The sequence below is a fragment of the Eubalaena glacialis genome, chromosome 8, assembly GCF_028564815.1.
Source record: "Eubalaena glacialis isolate mEubGla1 chromosome 8, mEubGla1.1.hap2.+ XY, whole genome shotgun sequence".
NCBI lineage: Eukaryota > Metazoa > Chordata > Mammalia > Artiodactyla > Balaenidae > Eubalaena > Eubalaena glacialis.
The window spans coordinates 111,127,624-111,143,198 of record NC_083723.1 but is presented as its reverse complement, the minus strand read 5'-3'; the positions used below and the strand labels follow the sequence as shown (position 1 = coordinate 111,143,198).

Here is a 15,575-nt window from a genome sequence, read left to right as displayed (position 1 = left end):
TTTGAGCAAACACCGAGGAAACGGAACCGCTAACGAAGGCCGCCGACCAAATGACAGCGGAGCAGCACACGCGGGTCAAGAAGGAAGCAAAACACGAAGAAGGGCAACAGTGTAACAGGCACGTGAGGTGGGCTATCCCATCCGCCCTCGGAGTGAGAACATCAACTCCCGGCTTGCCTCTGGGCTGTTACCCTCCGAGGACTACAACTCCCAGGATGCTGCGGGAGCAGTCCCCCGCCGCTCCTCCCGCCCCTCCCCCGCCCCTCCCTGCCGGATCGGCGTGCGCCTGCGCACCGGAGGCCGGAGGAGTCTTACCCTAATGTAAGATGGTGGCCCGTCTGGCTGTGGAACCCACCGAAAGCTGAGAGTCTCTCTCTCAGCCGTAAAGGTCGGACTCGCTGAAGCAATCAGGCCCGTTTCTGAAGAGTTTTTTCCCCGACACTCGTTCAGTGGTCTCTTGTGAGGACGCGGCAACGCGTGGAGTCGGATAAGGGAAAAGCGAGGCAAGGCAGGCGGGTGAGTCTGTGCGGGGCTGGGCTTAGGGGAAACCCGGGGCTTACCGGCTACGAGAGAGCGGAGGCTTCGCTGGGACTGTGCAGGCCGCACCCCCCTTTCTCCCCACCCCCCGCCTCAGCTTCAGCCTCCTTCTCGGTCTTCCTCCTTCTCCTCTTCCTCCCTCTCCCCTCTACGCCACAGCAGTTACCGCCGGGAAAAGGGAGCGGGGCAGAAAGCTGCGCGGCGGCGAGCCTCGACTGCTTCGAAAATCTCTTCAATTGGGCAGCCGAGGCGGCTGCTCGTCTTCAGTGCTCTCCCCTACGTTTTTGTAGGGGCAGGAATCTTAGGTCTCAGGACTCCCTGTTTTCCCAACCCCCTTGCCCCTCTCTGACGTCCTTCCCCAGTGGCTCCCGTCTCCCAAGACCGAAGCCATCACTTCCACTCTGACCCGTGGGGCTCATTAATCCCACTGCTCGCTGCCCACTCGTCCTGCTGCTTGTTTTTTGCTCCGCTGCTACCACTGTGGAGTTAGCCTTTGCTCCCCCCGGTGCTTGCCATTAGCCCCCAGCCTGTCTGCTACCCTAGGGCTTCTTCCGATTTGCAGTCTTTCCTTTAACCACATCTGTCATTTTAAAGCTGCCCCTTAAGTATCTAGATTATGCTGCTGCTCGTTCTGACCCACCTGTTTCACAGCGTTCTTGGGTATTGTCCGTTCCTTCCCTCTTTCCTATACAGATTCTTTCAGCATACACTTCCAGAAAAAAAGGGATGCCCCGTGTTGGCCCCTGAAAAGTCAAGGAAGTTGGGAAGTGAATAAAGTGAGGTAGGATACTGTTACACGTTTTGAGTGAAGCTCGTTTATTCAGGCTACTCCGGAGAGGAGCGTCTTCGTTTTGCTTTCAATGATCTATTTGTGGATTATTCGCTCTGTTGGGACGTGGTTTTTTGTTTTTGTTTTTGTTTTTTTTTCCATTTTGGACCGGTTTTTCCATGCTACCAAGCTTTCTTCTGAATTGAGTCTCCCCAGGATACTTAATGTGGGCTCTGATTATACCAACCAATATTAGCCTGGGCGTTTAAAAATAAGATAAATCTGGCACACAACCAAGTTCATCTGTGAGCTCCACAAGCAAATATAAGTGGTGTTTTGATTATATGCAGGTTATATGTGGGTTACAGATTCCTTCCAAATTGAGAATTGATTATTGACTCAGTTTTATTGATGTTTAGCTTAATTGATGACATTTTATTTATAGTTTGAGTGGAAATTTCCTTTCCAGCTAATATCTGACTGACTTGATATTTTTGGATTTGGGAAGTTCTTTCTTTTAACATATCTAGAATGGTAGGTATCTGAATAAATTGTCTTCTCTTGAAAACCATTAGGTCTATAAGCAAAAGAAAAATCGATTTTTTTTTGAAAACTAAATCTCATTTTTTCCATAGAAAAGATGGGGGCTGGGAAAGAAATGACAAAGCTGTGCACATAAATGCATTTGGTAACACTCAGTGTCATTATTATTTACATTAAAAAGCAGAAAACTAGAAGCCAGTGGTGGCTTATGATGTCTGTTTTGTGAAGAAGGAGCTTTTGCTATAATCAGACTACTGTGAAGTAAAGAATTACCAGAAAAACAAACAGGATTACATAGATCAGATACATACATCTCAAATTTAAACATAAATAAGACATTGTGTTCTTAAGATGTATGTAAAAATATTAAGTCATAGTAGCAATCTCATGCAGCAATATACCTCTTATTTGCAGAAGTAATAATACCTCAAGTGTAAATATAAATACATATAGTTGCCCATTAAATCACTTTTGGATGTTACTGCATTATTGTGATTTTTTACAGATTTTATCTGTAATACTTGATGGAATCTTACATTTGACATTATATTCACTTGATTGTGATAAATGGTCTGTTTCATCAAATGTAAACCGAGGTTAGGAAAGCTGTTTATAAAACTTCATTTTTCCTTTCAGCCACTTAAGCCACAATTTGGGAAACTAAATAAATCCTGACTTTCCTGAGAATTGGAAGCAATTTATATAGCAAACCTTGTCCTAAGTTTGACCTGAGGTTTTTTTTAAAAAAAGTATTACTTACTTTTAGTTTATCAGTAGGAATATATTTAATACAATTGATCTTCAACTCTAAGCAAAAGATATATTTCATTTTTCTTTGTAATACACTGGTGGAGAAGCTTTCCACTTTGAACAAGCCTAACACACGGGTTTAGAAACCCTTGGCAGTCATACTTGGCTGAATTGTAAGCAGTGTGTTCTAGGAGAGGACTGTTTGTCTGGCAGAAGAGGGTAAATGATTTTAATACATTTTTTCTTTTGTAAAGATACTTTGCTTCAATAAAAACATTCTCAAGTAATTTTCTCCACTCTATAGTTTTTTTCCTGCCATCATCAAATTCTTAGTTTCAGCACTGTGAAGTCAAAATCAATTTACTTTGGGATCTTTAACACAGCTGAAGAAGGTATCTAAAGTTCTTTGACGTTTTGATAGGAAATAGAGAGCTGAGAGTTCAAAATATTTTTGTATGGTTTAACTTTTTTTTATTTTTATAAATTTATTTATTTTATTTATTTATTTTTGGCTGTGTTGGGTCTTCGTTGCTGCAGCGGGCTTTCTCTAGTTACCGTGAGCAGGGGCTACTCTTGCAGTGCGCGGCCTTCTCATTGCAGTGGCTTCTCTTGTTGCCGAGCACGGGGTCTAGGCGCACGGGCTTCAGTAGTTGTGGCTCGCGGGCTCTAGAGCACAGGCTCAGTAGTTGCGGCGCACGGGCTCTGTTGCTCCGCGGCATGTGGGATCTTCCCGGACCAGGGCTCAAACCCTTATCCCCTGCACTGGCAGGCAGATTCTTAACCACTGCGCCACCAGGGAAGCCCGTGTGGTTTAACTTCTTAGATGTAACATTTTGAGTATTGTAGCTTCATAATTTCGTGGGGTTCTTTTTTTTGGATAGTTTGGAATACTTTCTGCCAGTTTCAGTGTTGAATTCTTCAGTTGAATAGATTATTTCTACAGGAGGGTTTTTGAACATGAGTTACTTAAGGTTGACTTGTTATGAAATTTGTTTTCATAAAGTTCCATAGACAAATCTTTAATTTTATTAGGATGAGACAGTTACAATCAAATGGCAAAATACAGAAAAATTGTTTTGTAATGCCCTTCAACTTCAGTCTGATTGGAGCACTAGCGATAACTTGCAGTTTATTACTTTGTAAAAGAAAGAGGGCATTGCTTAAGGATGAACTCCTTGCATTAGGGAAGTTTTATTTTTAAAATGATGTTATATGTATTAATATAATGAAAAAATATCTTCTCAGTTTAAGCACAATGATTTTAGAAATCTTCCCCTTCTCTCCTTCGCTACTTCTGCTTTAAGGTAAGCTACACTCTTCATTAAAAAAAGTTTCTTTTTCTTTCTGGTGCCTGCAAATAACACTTGATTGAATCTATTTCAACTCAATGTTATTATTATTTAAAAAAAATTTTTTTTTAAGTTATTTATTTGTTTGTTTATTTATTTATTTAGGCTGCATTGGGTCTCCGTTGCTGCATGCAGGCTTTCTCTAGTTGAGGCGAGCGGGGGCTACTCTTCGTTGCGGTGCACGGGCCTCTCGTTGCGGTGGCTTCTCTTGTCGTGAAGCACGGGCTCCAGGCACATGGGCTTCAGTAGTTGTGGCTCACAGGCTCTAGAGCGCAGGCTCAGTAGCTGTGGCGCACAGGCTTAGTTGTTCCCCAGCATATGGGATCTTGCCGGACCAGGGCTCGAACCCGTGTCCCCTGCATTGGTAGGCAGATTCTTAACCACTGTGCCACCAGGGAAACCCAATGTTATTATTTTTATAGACCATTCAAGTGAAATAGAAAGTTTTTTTTAAAATTAATTAATTAATTATTTTTGTCTGTGTTGGGTCTTCGTTTCTGTGCGAGGGCTTTCGCTAGTTGCGGCGAGCGGGGGCCACTCTTCATCGCGGTGCGCGGGACTCTCACTATCGCGGCCTCTCTTGTTGCGGAGCACAGGCTCCAGACGCGCAGGCTCAGTAGTTGTGGCTCACGGGCCTAGTTGCTCCGCGGCATGTGGGATCTTCCCAAACCAGGGCTTGAACCCGTGTCCCCTGCATTGGCAGGCAGATTCTCAACCACTGCGCCACCGGGGAAGCCCGAAATAGAAAGTTTTAATTTGTGAAAACTTAAACTTCTGCTGAAAACTCAGTTAGCTTTCTGTCATTAAGTATAGTACTGTCTTGACTTTTTGTGAAGGAAGTTACATTCGTCTCAGTTAGTTCTAAAGAAAAACGGTAGGGAAATAGGTTATAGAGATTTTTAGTGCTCTAGAAATAGTATAACTAGAATGTACTACATACATTTCTCAAAGGATTTCTTAATCTAAGTGGAACTTGTAAATGGTTTTCATCCCACTGGAATAGCATGTATTGGATAAAACTTGTTAACACGTTTTGAGATTTAAAAAATTTTGTGTTACCTCAGAGATATTAGGAAAAATCTGCAAATGCCCATTCTTATATAAAATGTGGCAATACCACTGATATTTTAAAGAGAGTAATATTTTTTTCTCAAAAGTTGAGAGTACACAAATTATAAAGATGGCATAATTTACTCACTTATTTAGTGATGCAATGAAAGAAGATAGTGGGACTGTTAATCCTATATTTAGTGGTTTTCTGAAAAAACTTTTTTCAGAATTCTTTTTAATCTGATACTTATGTGACCTTTATTAGAAAAGATTGTGTAGTAAATGTCAACTTTTTCACGTGTAGTAATATTAATCCAATGGGTTTTGTCACATTTCTTTTTTGTAGCATGATTCTTTTATTTTTTAATCAGAAAGTAGTTTATAGAAGAGAAAATTTCAATACTATTTTGGCCCCTTAGATTAGCTTTCCCGTAACAGTTTTTCTTTTACTAGAAGAGAGAAATTACATGCTACTAAAAAGAAGATGATTACTTTTACTTGCTAGGAAAATGAAACTTTAAAGATAGGGCAAGTACAAGGCAATTTGAGTATGAGTTTATTTTTCTCCTAAGGAGTTTATTTGTGAGGATGGTTTCATTCTTTCTAAACTCTGTTTATACAAGAGAGTTGTCCTGTTTTAAACTTTAATTGCATTGGGTGATGGGCAGATGATGTATTGCTATTGGGATAAAACTTGCTATTTGTATATGTCGGATATCTGTTCACAATCAAATATGTTATTTAGTTATGGTATCTAAAACCTCCCCTCTTGAGTATTTAGAGAAAATATGGAGAAGGGGAAATCAAAATAATCAGATTGGTTTGTATATATGCCTAAAACCAGTTTGGGGGAAAAAAAAGTCAAGGCAAAGAAGCAGTGTAATTAGAAGAATAAAATGCCAGCATTTAAAGATAGTAGATGTTCGTACCACTGCTTTTGGAAGGAATTAGTGAACGATGATGTAGGGAAATAATGGTTGAATTTTGAAGAGTAGTTATAGACTGAAATATCAAAGGGGTGGAGCTATATGTTGTCATTAAGCCAGATATCTGAAATTTCTTAAGCATATTTTTCAGTTCTCAGAATAAAGAGGAAGTGCTAATTTTCCTGATTATTTAAGAACCTGCTAATTCAATCCCTGTTAAGGGCAATTGGTGTCTTCAGATAGTGAATTTCTTGAAATAACATTGGCTGATTCTGGTTATTGAACATTGATTGTAGCAACTTTTTTTCTTTTTATTTTCTGCCTTTCATATTTTGCTTTTTCTTTTTTTAACAATGTTTCGTGATTTTTCAGCTATTGTTTGGGTGGACCCTTTTGTGAATGCTGTAATTGAATGAAAATTTGAAATATAAGCAGTATTGCTTTTGGTAGTAAGATTAATTTTTCTTTTGATGGAGATCCCCTCCATTTCGATTAGATTTTTTCCTTTAATTTTTAAATTAATTCTTAGTTGAGAATTAGCTCATACAAGTTCCCTGTCAAATTAGATCTTTCCAGAATTCTTTTTCGTACTTTAAATGGGGACTTAGGTATTTGTTGGGTAAAGAAAAGTGTTATGATATGCCTTGGTTTTGTCATTTAAAATGAAGTAACGACATTATTAGTGTTAAAAAAATTGACTTATTAACGTGAAAAATTTTAAACCAAAGTAGACACAAATCTCTATGTGTGTGTCACTTCAAAGATCATCAACTCATAGTCAATCTGAGTTTACCTATGCCCCCACTTAGTTTACTCCTTGTCCCCCTACTCTTTGACTTGGATTATTTTGAAGCAAATCCTCGTCATCACAATTATTTCATTTGTACTAGAACTCTTTTTGACATATAATATCCTTGATTTTTAAAAAAAAATCAGGATTATTCAATCAATTTGTCAAATAGTCTTTAAGTACTTATTATAGACCTACTTCTTGGGAAATGGCCCAACCTCTTCTAAGAGTTTATTATCTTGTTGGGTATACTTTCATAATAATATAACTAGCACTATCCAAAGCATTATACAACTAACGCTTAGATACATGGGTCTGAGTCCATTATGTTAGTATAGGGTTATCTAGGAGTAGGGCTTCCTTGAGGAAGTGGGACTTGAATAAAGAATATGTTCTGTCTGCATAGGCAGATCATCTTCAGAAGGAGAACATTCCATACGTTCCATGTGGGGCTTGGAAGCAGGAGCAAACACTTGGTGGGGACCAGCATGATGTGAGAGAGGTGTAAGGAGTCTGATCTCAGTAGAATAAGGTGTTAATTTCTGAGAATGGTGTCAGAGAAATTAGTATGCTAGAGTAGGGCGAGATTATAAGGTGTATTCAGTGTCAGGTTGAATCTGATCAGCTACGGTAAGGAGCCAGTAGTTGGTTGGGGGCAGGAGATGACAAGATGAAAGTACTCTTAAAAAGATTCCTTCTTCAGTAGTGTGCAGCATATTTTGGGGTTGACAGTTGAATTGAGTGTGAAAAATTAATGAGTAGGCCACTGAGGTAAGGGGCCACCTGAGAGATGTTGGTGTGGATATTCTACACGATTTGGCACCTAATTGATTCCATCTTCTCTTCAGTCCTTATATCCAGAAATGACAACAAGGTTTTGGAGAATAGAGGACTGAAGAAATGTCTATTTGTCTTTGATAGTAAACTGCAATTTGTTAGCCTAGCCCAGCTTTTGAAAAGGAAGTGATGCATGATTACTCAAATAACAATCTCAAGAAAATTCAGCAGAAAATAACTACCAGTGTTTTCAAATAATTTTAGATATGTATTCACTGGGAGTTTGGAAAATAAAGAAAATCTTTATTACATGATAATGAGATGGAACATATTTCATTTGTAAAAGGGAAATTGATGCCTCATCTGCTTCTTATGTGTGTAAGAGTTCAGAAGAAGTATTAGGAAATGTATATTTGAACGGCTTGTAACCAGTATATATTACTGGATAGCTTTAAAGTTTAATAATGACCTGATTAACACAGAAAGAATGGCATAAAATTCTGATGAATAGGGCACTAATATTGTCAGCCCCAACCTCCCTTAAGGATGGATAAGGATAGGTCAGCAGGCCAAAGAAGAATGTAGGGACGTTATTAAGTGAAAGTTTATTCTTTGATTTATTTTGATATACTTTGTTTTGCAAAGGTATTATTAAAAACAGATCTGGTTAAACAACAGCCATATTTATTTTATTTGAGAATTTTTTTAAGTTCTCAGACCCTTGAAGTTATTCTTTTCTTTGTTTTGGTTTGTTCACTCTTCATTAAACCAACTTACTTCATCTATTGTGTATTTTTGGATAGCATGCTTGCTTTGTTTTGTGAAGGATAATTTCATTTGTTATCTTAAAGCAGGAGGGGAAAAGTAGATTTCTTGTTTCTGGCTTTGTAAATAGTAGATGAATAATACTGTATTGCCATTGTTCTCTTCCTGCTTCCCTCAGTATCACATGTATTCCCTTTCTACAATATTTAGCATGTGGATCTCAAGAATTCTCATAGTTGAGTCTGAAAACATCTCAAGCTTAGGTGCTTACAGCTTCAAAATTAAATTTACCTTAATTTACCAATCATTTTCTTTCCTATTATTATAAAAGGTATAACCTACAATAATGCCATGGACCTTTTGGGTAGTTGGGAAATATTAATAAGGATAAAGGTAATGATGCAATATAGTGCATTGTTGGGAAATATGTGTTTTTCATTGATGTTCCCTCCATCCTAAACCTCCTTAATCCTGGTGATGTGACAGAACTATTTTTGACATTTTTTTCCTTCTTTATTTAGCGGGTTATGCGTACTATCTAATATGGTCACTGGAATAGAAAGCTATTGCCTTCTCCTTGGGTATGTTTTAACAGAGCCTTTAATATTTTAATTGTGGATTTAAGATTGAATTGCTATCACCTTTGTGCAGGAGAACCTTGAGGAGGATTATGCTTCTTTCTCATTACTACCCAGTGTATGTGGGAAGGAAGTAAATATCAAATATGCAGTATAGGAGAACCTTAGTATTTGAGAATATTTTCAGTGGTAGCTGGCAATCCATTCTTTTCCCCAAGAACTTTTAATTTAATGCCTTGAGTGTGGAGCCGCTTAAAAGTGTCACAGTGGGTGGTGGAGGGGAGAGGAGAAAATGGTTCCATGCTCCAAAAATCTCTCCCAGATTTTAACAACTTGAATTAATCTCAAATTATTAGTATTTTGCATAGTTTTATTCATGAAATTCTTGGGAGGGAGCCCTTTTTGTGTGAGTGGCTTTGGGGGTGTCTTGGGTAGCTGGGAGGGCAGGTGCATTGCAAACCTAGGAAAAAGGAGGAGAGGCAGAAAATACAGTGAAACACTTCAAATTCTAATAATGACCACGGTGCATTTTTGCCTAAGGCATTGATGGCACTGGCTCCTTTGCTGCCTTTGGCTACATACTTTAGGTTTTCTTTTCTAAGTTAGGCTTCTAGTTGGGAAGGCTACAGACTTTAGCCTTTTCTAAGTCAGATTAGCATCCCTGTCCAGGCTTGTGCATTTTAACCTCTCTAGCTCAAAACCTGACCATTTTTGTGTCTTTAATCTGCCAGAAGGAAGGGGGAAATGGGAAAGAGAAGAAAATATGTGTGATACTCCTCATTTTGCTCATGTATTGGCGTAAGGTTATTCTAAGATTGTTTTATAGAAGAACCTCTTCCTTTCATTTTTAATTTTATGTAATCAGTTATAAAGTAGTTTCATGAATTTACTAAATGAATACTTAGAAATCTTTTAAAATGTCCTTTAGCAATAGAGTTGGTGATAGGTTGAAGGGTATTGATGTTAGATGCTTCGTGGTACTTTCTTGGAATTTCTTGCTTCTACTAAAATCTTTTCTGTTGTCCTGGACCTAGTCCTAGATGTGAATTTTGCTTCTAAAAAGTAAAGCTAATAGTCTTTTTTAAGGTAGTTACCATCCCTGCACTGTATTCAAATCTGTTTGATCCTAATGAAAACAAGTATTAGAGTAAAATGCTTTAATATAGCTGTGCTAACAAAAGAACATTTGTTAGTCGTGTGTTGCCCTCTATTTTTTTGTCATGCCTAGCAAATGTTTTCAGCAGCTTTGGAGAACTCTGAATAATATATGATGTGTTTGTATTTATAGATTGTGCTTTTTATTATATACTACTGAATTCTGTAATTTTTAAAACTTGACGTTATATTAAAGGAAATATTGCTCTTGGAGTAACGGGCTAACTTAAATGATTTTTTTTATAGTTGAACATAGTTTTCATTGGCCTATAGATTTCCTTGCCAGCCCTTTCAATTCCCCCTATTTTTATTTATGGCTTCTGCTGGGAGCATGCAGTTTAGTATGGAACCAGACTGCCTGAGCCTGAATCTTACTCCTACCACTTCTTGTCAGACCTAGGGCAAGTTACCTTATGCTGTTTGGACCTCAGCTTCCTCATTTGTAGAATGCAGCTATTAAGATTGTTGTGTGGAATAAATGAGTTAATGTATATAAAGTGCATGGAATAGCGTTTGGCATATAGTAAGCCCTGGATACATGTTTGCTGTTTTTATACGTTTGAAAGAATTTTTTAAAAATCTATTTTTGAAGACTTATCTTTTTATTCAGTGTACTTTTTTATGTCTGGGTAGTAGACATACGTTTTCAGTAGTTATTTGACCAGCTGGAAACACAGGTAATGTGTTTTAGGGGGTAATCAAAGGACTGACCTACCTGGAATTCTTTTGAATCAAGGAGTAATGGAAAATGAACCTGGACAGGTATGATAGAAAATAATTATGGAGTGTTTTGAACTAAGGCAGAGAAATTTAGATGTGGTTGATAAGAGGGGAATCATTGCAATCACTGCAAGTTTGTTTGTTTGTTTTAAGTCAGGGGAGTGATGTGTTTAAAATAGTATTTAGGGGAAGATGGTTTTGAGTGTCCTCGGTAACATAGACTTATTTGATTTTATGTGGATAAGAGGATTTTTTTTTTTTGTCTATTCTGTTCACTGATGTATCCAAAGTGACCCAAATAGTGCCTGGTAGATAGTAGGTGCTCAATAAATACTTACTGGATGAATAAACCTTAAGGGGGACTGAGTTAACAGAGACAAGCACAAAGGAAAGTGAGCTTTTTGGATCCCTACCTTTAAAGGGGTAGAAGTGAAACAGTTTGTTTTTTTAAGGTACTATTTATTTATTTATTTGGCTGCGTCGGGTCTTTGTTGCGGCACGCGGGCTTCTCTCTAGTTGTGGCGCACAGGCTCCAGAGTGTTCAGGCTTAGTTGCTCCACGGCATGTGATCTTGGTTTCCTTACCAGGGGTCGAACCCATGTCCCCTGCATTGGAAGGCGGATTCTTAACCACTGGGCCACCAGGGAAGTCCCTGAAAAAGGTATTATTAAAGGAACAATTAGAGGTAAAAGGAAGATGGAAAAGTTTGTCTCAGAAAACAAAGGAAGAGATTTTCTAGGAGAGAGAAGTCACAGGGATAGGAAGATCTAGTATGATACCACTTCAACTTCAAAAAGAAAAAAAGGAATTGACATAGTTCAATGCAACATTCAAGCAAAATGAGAGTAGAGAAAGCCCTTTGGCTTGTGTGTGACAGTCACTAATCACATGAGAGCGATTTCAGTAGACTGAGAGTGTAAATCAGATTGGCGGGAAGTTCAGAAAGATGGTAAGTACAGACTGTAGCTAAAGACTATTCAATAGTAGGTAATGACTATAAAAGTGGCAAGAAGACAAATTATAATAGCAGCTTTCACAGTTATTGAATGTGTAATATGAGAGATTCTATTTATTAGAAATGAGAAAACTTGAGGCAGTCTTTGTGCTGAATGTTCTTAAGTTTCACAGTACAGAAGACTTATTACACATGCTGCTTCAGGGCTCTGCTACTTGCTAACTCTTGTAATCTTGAGGAAAGTTGCTTAATCTTTTGTGCCTCAGTTTCTTCCTTGTGAATGATGGAGATCTATTTCATAGATCTGTTATGTTCATAGATCTATGTTATTTCATAGATCTGTTAAATTACTTAATCTTTTTAAAACTCTTACAACAATGCTTGGTATGTAGTAAATATTTGATAAATATTAGTTGTTATTATCATCCACTGCTGAAGTAACGTAGAGAGTAGGATTGGACGATAGAAGAGAAGAAATAGAAAAAAAAATTAATAAAATTATTGCCAAGTAGTGGTAAGAACTAAATGGAAAAGCCTTAGAATCTTTGCTCTGACTGTCCCTCTGCCTGGAAAACACTTATCTAATTACTACATAGCTGTCTCAACTCCCTCAGACCTTTGTTCACATGATGTCCTTTTCACTAAGGCCTGCCCTATTTATTTCCAGTTAGCATCCAGGCCCCTCTCCCCTAATATTAATATTTGCATTTTAAAACTTTTTTTTTCTATAATACTTATCTCCAAACATATCGTATAATCCACTTACTCATTATATATGCTGTTTGTTGTTGATTTCCATCTACTAGGATGGGGATGTTTGTTCTTTGATGTATCCCAGGTTCTTGGAATAGCACTTGGTACATAGTAGGTGCTCAGTATATGCTCATTGAATGAGTAAATTATTTTACCATTGAAATGGGGTGGATGGGGCAATCAGTTTAAGTGGTGGTGGGGATACATTTTTGGAGGAGAGCCAATTTTCTGAGATTGATGGACACTACATAGAAGTTGATCTTCTCAGAGACTTTGTCTTCTCAAATGGGTTTTCTGAGTCCATTTTGGTACTGGTTTTCCTGGAAATCATGTGGGATACCCATTTAGCTGAGGGAAAAAAATGTAAGATACATCTCTTTTTTTTTTCCCTATAATAATTATATTTTATATTTGATTAGCTAATAAAAGCTTATATTTGTGTGCTTATTAGAATCTAGGAACTGTTCTAACTTCTTTATATTATTAATTTTTAAAAACTCTACAGTCTTACAAGTACATTACAGTTTCCTTGTAAGCCGTCATTAGGGGTGAAGGAAAAGCCCTTTGCACTGAGACAAAGGGCAGTGCTTCCCCAGATTTTTGTGTTCCATTGACAGGGAGCTTCTGATACCTCCCTCTAGCAGTCACAGCCTAGACACTATTGCTTGCCTAAAGTCCATCAGGACTAATCTCATTATATCTTTTATCCCTTTTTATGTCAGTTACTGCCATTCTCCCAGGTGACAGTTCATGTCTCACACTTGAATCCTCACAATTTTCTGAATATTTCTTATCTTTTCACTCCTCTCCATCATCAGCAAAATTTCTTGTATCCTTGTTTTTTTTTCCTGTACACTTCCTCTGCTTTCTACTTTTCTGAAGACGCTGCCTTGTACGTGTTGGCTATAATGTTTTTCATTTTTTTCTTATATACTATCATCAGGGGTCAGTGGGGAGTCCATGCACTGAGATTTAAGACTACATTTCCCATTCTGACCTCTTCCATGGAATAGGAGTCAAAAAGTGAGGCTGGTTATATTGTTCAAAAACCCTTATGTTTGCTGGCATTTCTTGCATTCTGAGTTACTCATCTTTTCTTCACTTTTAGCTCTTAGCTTACTGTCATTCTTGCTAATAACACTATCCCTTTTAAAATTCTTGGTAATTTCAACATATACTATCTGTGTTGCTTCTATTACTGTGGCCTCTTAAGTTCTCAAATTCTTTAATGATCTTGCTCTCCACCCTATCTCAGTCACCACTCCATGGTCATATCTTTCTTTTTTTGGCCACGCCGCACGGCATGTGGGATCCTAGTTCCCCGACCAGGGATCGAACACATGCCCCCTGCAATGGTAGCACAGAGTCCTAACCACTGGCCCTCCAGGGAAGTCCCCATGGTCATATCTTACACCTTGTTATTACCAATAACATGAACCCCCACCCCACCATGACTTTCAGTTCATGCAGCCCCTCTCTGACCAACATCTGTCTTTTCAGCTCCTTCCACATACTTCCCAACTCAACAAGCTTACTATCATTAGGACCTCCAGTCCAGTTTGTATTCCCTTTGCACTGTCCTTTGCCACCCTTGATTTCCTTTCTTCCCTTCTTACCTAGTGTATTACATTCATTACCTAGGTATCAATCATTATATTCATTCTCTTTCATTGGCCTCACCTCTCTTGCTCCTTTTTTGCTTCTTCATACTTACTTGGCGAAACCTTAACCCTAGTTAAATCAGATTCTCTGAGTTCTTCATGTCTGCACCTGTGCAGCTGACAGGGACTAAAGACTGAAAGTTACTGAAAAGCCCTTGATATTGTCTGGAGATCATAGTCTATTTCCTTAGTCCATTTGGTTTCCCCTCTCCTAGATGACCTAGTTTATACCTTTGCCTTTCTCCTCAAACTTCCAACCGTCCTCATGCTCACTCTCAGTTGATGGACCTGCTTTCTACTTCATTGAGAAAACAGAAGCAGTCAGAAGAATATTCATAGACTCCACCACCTATGTACCTACTGATAAGACATTGCCTGCCTTCTATTACTATGGATGAATTGTCTTTGCTTCTGTCTAATCCCAGTTCCTCTGACTAATGCATTAGATCCCATCCCCTTTCATTTACTTTAGACAGTACTCTAGCAATTCTCCTCCCTCTCTGTACATGCTCAGTTCTTCCTTCTCTTCTGGATCATTCCCATCAGTGTACAGACATACTGTTATTTTTCTCATCATAAAAATATCTTCTCTTGATCACTATTCCTTGCTCTTCTCTATTTCCATTGCTATAGAACTCCCTAAAGCATTGTCTAAGTGCACTTGTTCTAATTGTTTTCTCATGTTCTTTCTTAAGCCTATTCCAATCAGGCTTTTGCCCCTACCACTGTACTAACATTTTTTTGTTCAGGTCTCCCAACAATGACATTATTAAATCTAGTAGTCAGTTCTTTGTCTTATGCAATCAGTCTACATTTGACAAAGTTATTTTCTTCTTCCTCTTTGATACACTTGTTTCACATGCTTTTAGGATACCACATTCTTTTGGTTTTCTTCAAAACTCATTGGCTGCTCCTTCTTAGTCTTTCTTGGTAGATCCCAGGCAGGGCTCACTCCTTGATTATCTTTATCTGCTCTCACTCCCTTGGTGATCTCTGCTAGTTTCATGGCTTTGAATTACTTCTAAATATTGATGAGACTCAAATTTATTTCTCTAGTCCAGACCACTCTCCTGAACTCCAGATTTGTATGCCCAGTTGCCTACTCACTATCTCCGTTTGAATAATTATTAAACATCTCAAACTCAACATATGCAAAATGGAATTCTTGCTCTTCTCCCCACCAAGTCTGCCCTCTCATACCTGCATCACCCACAAAGCCTTCCTCATCTTAGTTGTTGGCAGCTTCAAGTTGCTCAGGATAGAAACCTTGGTAAAATCATTCTTGATTCTCTTGTTCTCACATCCCACATTCATTTCATCAGGAAGTTGTTGGCTCTACCTTTAAAACATACCCAGAATTCAACCAGTTTTTCCCATCTCCATAGCTATCATCATCTCTTGCTGGGTAATTGCAACAACCTTTTAACCAACTTCCCTGCTTTTACCCTTTTCTTTATAGTCTGTTAACTAACAGCTGTCAGAATGATCCTTTGAAAA

General features: G+C 38.4%; 1 protein-coding gene across 6 annotated transcripts in view; it reads left to right on the top strand.

Moving 5' to 3' along the window:
* Positions 1-305: 305 nt before the first annotated feature.
* CNOT4 (CCR4-NOT transcription complex subunit 4) overlaps positions 306-15,575 on the top strand; it is a 146,624-nt gene continuing 131,354 nt past the window's right edge. For all 6 annotated transcript variants that reach the window (XM_061198073.1, XM_061198071.1, XM_061198072.1 and 3 more), the window contains exon 1: positions 306-516. The gene's annotated coding sequence lies outside the window, so the exon portion shown is untranslated. The remainder of the gene's footprint in view (positions 517-15,575) is intronic.